Source organism: Pinus tabuliformis, chromosome 3_2 (assembly GCF_031772625.1).
Source record: "Pinus tabuliformis cultivar Carrire ecotype Pingquan chromosome 3_2, CPIR1, whole genome shotgun sequence".
NCBI classification, from domain to species: Eukaryota; Viridiplantae; Streptophyta; class Pinopsida; order Pinales; family Pinaceae; genus Pinus; species Pinus tabuliformis.
Window position 1 is genome coordinate 597,500,568 of NC_142302.1, and position 4,630 is coordinate 597,505,197.

The following is a 4,630-nucleotide window of genomic DNA, read 5'->3' on the forward strand; positions in this document are numbered from 1 at the left end:
GAAAAACAAGCTTTCAAAATTGCGCAATCCTCAAGGATGAATCCCTTCACTACATACATGAGTTTTCTGCATGAGAATACACATGCAATTGATAGTATACTATCCCTGAACATTAATCTCAACTGGGTCTTTCTCAAAATAGACATGCATGAGTTTCTAATGAGGGAATCTTTAGTTAACTGGAGTAACACTAGTTGAGTGCATTAATGCATCAACTAACAATTAATTCACTATTAGTTCCTCAAATAGTTTGGAACTAATTTAATTGGACTTGATTCAGTAAACTGAGTTAACTAATTATAGCTCAAATATAACTCAATCTTATCTCCTTAACTTAAGGGATAACTCTTGAATGACTTCAGAAAGACTTCTAACTTGAATTTCTCCAACTAATTAATTTAAAATAAATTAATTAATTATTTCCAAGTAGCTTTTAAGACTAAATTCAATTTTAATTCACAACTTAATTCAAGGACAAATTAAATTGGAATATTTTTGTTGCCCTATTTCAACACTCATGAAGGGATGCATACTTCCTTTAGTAGCTATATCTCCTTCGAGTCATTATTGTGCATAACATCAATATGGAGCATCCCGCTTATGTTGGACTATAAGTGTTCATTGTAGATTATTTCTAAAGGCTAAGGCCAACATTGTATTGTTGGCCTCCCTTACCTCTCATATAGCTTCTTTGTGGTGGAAAATATAGGTTCATTACAAATTCAATGTCATGCATTATCCACTGAGAAAGAATATTGGATTGGGAATATGCGACTCTAATTTCCCTGTATAATACAAAGTATCATCATCAATGAGATTTCGTTATATAAAACAATCTTGGATAAGATTAGCTAGCACCACATGATAGAAATACAATAGAAACACAATTGAAGAAAATATATTTGGCACCAAAGCTAAGTCATTGAAATCAAACCTACAAGGGTATAATGTGTACAAAACATCTAATAAGAATAAGCCTATTCATGAGACTTGTAGGGGGCATCTATTTATGTTTTTTGTCATCAATTTTTAGGTGTAGCTATGTAGTGAAGCTAGATCCAAATTTAGAAAGGTTGGGACCTTACTTTCTTAGAGTTATTGATTCATTCCCCTTGGACATAACACTATTGCCAAAGGTGAAATATTCCCGGACGTATTCTTTATTAGGTTTTTGGCCATGACGAAGTTTTAGAAATCTTGTAACAACATAACAAATCCCATTAATGAACTTAAATTTTAAAAGAGAACAACCAATTGAATTTATCACCATTCCCCACAAGTCACTAACATTATCATATAAATACAATAAATATATTAATCTAACTCAAATATGGGTGAATTGAGCGAACATTTTCTACAAGTAACTAACTCAAACAAAAAATTTGAATTAAAACTCAAAAGGACCCTCAATCATTTACTCCATTGACTTCCTATGACTAAAATGGCAAGAAATTGGTAATGGGTGCCTCTCGCATTCTATGGGAAAGGATTATTTAATATGTATAACAACCTTTGATAACAACAAATTCTTAGCATACTTATCTCTCATTCCATTGGGCACTAAAATCTAGACCATAAAACTTAGTCATTTACCTCATCCCTTCTCCATTTGCTAAATTTATAAGGGAAATGCAACAAACTATATGACGTCATCACATCTTGTAGCTATTCTAAACTATATTTAGCAAGTAGAAAAAAATTAAAATAGCATGTACAAAAAAAGTAATAGAAAACTCGTACACTATTCTTAAAATAGCATAAATGAAACAAAAATGAAGTACTCTTCTAACTTTGTGCATCACATATCTATGTTGACCCTTTATCTCATAGCAATATGAGGAGATCTTCTATAACAAAACCATTTAGTCCTTCAACACTTTTCTTTCCTCAAAAATTAAGTCTGGACATCAAAAAATGGGAAAAGAAAAGTAATACAAACCAATGGAAAATCAAAATCCTCAATAAGAGAAAATGGAAAAGGAAAATAAAAATTTGTATTATAGACCAGTGGCCATTTTCTCCAAAATTGAATGAAAATATGAAGGCCTAGTGTGATTGCAATGTGAAATGTGGTGCATTTCATTCTGTAGCTAGAGTTGAAGGGTGGGTGACTTATCAACACTTTGTATTTATGCATGTACATTTGTGTAATGTTGCATTGATTGAGCTCTCAACTTCATTCGTTTAAAGATATAAAGGAAAAGGAAATAAAGTGACTATGTAAATTCCAAAACAAAATTACACCAATAAAAATGCAACAACGTAGTTATATTAATCAAATTTCATGAGTTAATAGGATTCAAAACTCAGAAATAATAAACATCATTTTGATCGTAAAGAATAGGTAACTTTAGGCTTACCTTAAGGGATGGAACCATAGATTTTTCCTCTTCTATAGTTTTAGGGCAAAGATTTCCAATCGCCCAGAGTTGGAATGGCAACAATATTTAGATTAAGTAACATGAACTCTTATAAAAGTATGAATTTGAACCTTAATTAGATGGGCATTTCCCAATTAAGGGAATTCATACCCTGAACTCACCCAATCCATTTCTGCTAAGAACACAATTGTTGGGTAAAATTAATTGCTTAAAAAATAAATAAAACAACTAATCACCTTGACATTAATTATCAACCCGAGGAGCATCATTTTATTTCAAGGAAATTGACAAAATATATGTATAACAATACCAACAACTAACGTTGGTTCTATATGATTGTGTTCTATACTATCAAGCTCATTCAAAAAGAAATAAAATGTAAGACTTGAATAATAAAACTAAAATTAAAAAAATAAAGTAAATGAGAGGAAAAACAATTATGCTAATCACACAACTTGAATCATTGCTAAATTAAACCATACATTGCTGAATTGGAAATTTAATCTATTGCACCCAACATAATTAAAATGCTAACTTAGAGCAGTAGATTAAATGAAATCTAGAAATTGGATGAAATAACAAATTTGGAAAATGTAGCAACTTAACAAATTACTTGATTAAAATGGAAATTTACTTTAAATAACAACGATTGAAATTCAAAGAAACAAGCACACAACTAAACTACTGTAGATGTTCAAGGCAACACCTCGTCCAAGGTAGTGGGCCAAACTTCCCAAGACTCAGTTCTGCCTTGAGAAATAACTCAGGTCATATTGCAGATAACAGATGTAGAACTAAATAGATAGCTTCCTTGATTAAAACATATGAGATAAATAATTACAGCATAATGAAGCTCTTAAATTTGCCTCAAATTCAACAATTATTCATCTCCGATATCTCATCTCTTATCTCTTTTCCTACATCCTATCTAAGAATTGTCCATCTCATGTCTCCTCATTATCCCCCAATTATCCCCCTTAACTATCCTCGCCTCTTTGATCTCTTTTTTCATTTAAATACAGAGAGAGCAAAGGGAAGTTGCAACAAAGATGATTACGAAATGTTTTCCACTACAATTTTGGATTGATTACATAATCTTAACAAACAAGATCAAGTCTGAAAGATATTTCCATTAACATTCAGTAGGAACGAATCAAATTTGGTATTGCAATTGGAAGAATTTGGAAAATGGCCACAACAACAAATCTGAGAAAATCACCTTCGAAGAACCTTGTGTTTCTCTCATTCCGAACCGAATTTTGGAAAACCGCTCATTGCAAAACTAATTTGGTCTATTCTACACAAAATTGATGCCTCAAATTTTCAATATTCTCCTTAATTCATCCAAACCGTCCAATGCAAAATTGTCACTTTTTATTCCAACAAAGTTCTGAGTTAGAATATTTAATTATGAGATGGAAATCATATTTGCAACCTAGAAAAGGTCTTGGAGGAAAAAATCATGAGTGATGTTACAAAAAATTCATTAATAAGCCATCATTGGTAAAATCATGAATAATAATTATCAATTTATTAAAAATAAAGGAGAACAAGTATTATTTACTCACAAGAGCATAAATAATTATAAAATGGAATTATATGATGAATTATGATAAATAACATGATAAAGAATGGTAAAAATGGGTGAAATAGATGTTAAAAGGTGATAATAATAATAATGACAAATTAGTGGCCCAACATACCCCCAAACTGAATATCTTGCATGTCCTCATGCAACCCAAAGTCTTTGTATTAACCAAGTTATAAGACAAAAATGTTCATCCCAACTCATGAAATTGATGGAACAAATGAGTTCTTTCGCAAATAATGAATATTTAATTTTAGCAATGTTGATGAAGGCGTAACAATTTTCACATTGACTTCAACTATATGTATATGAAGTTGCAGCAAAATATGATATAAGTAGCGGCAAACTTCATTAACCATTTTCTCAAAAACTACAAAATCGATTTTGCTGAAACTTTGCAAGCAGATTTCTGCTATATTAATGCTTCTCCAATCCAAAAATCATATCGTTTTGATGCACAGATCATGTTATATAAGAAAAATGGTTATAGGTGATAGTGCATGATTTCTGAAATATTACAAACTAACTTAACTTGAAATTTTCTGGGTTTGTGTATTTTAATGATACCTCTTTACTATCCAAAAATCACAAGAATTTAGTTCATAGTTTTAAAGATATTCATAAATCAATTTATGCATTGTATAAAAATGAAATTGTATGC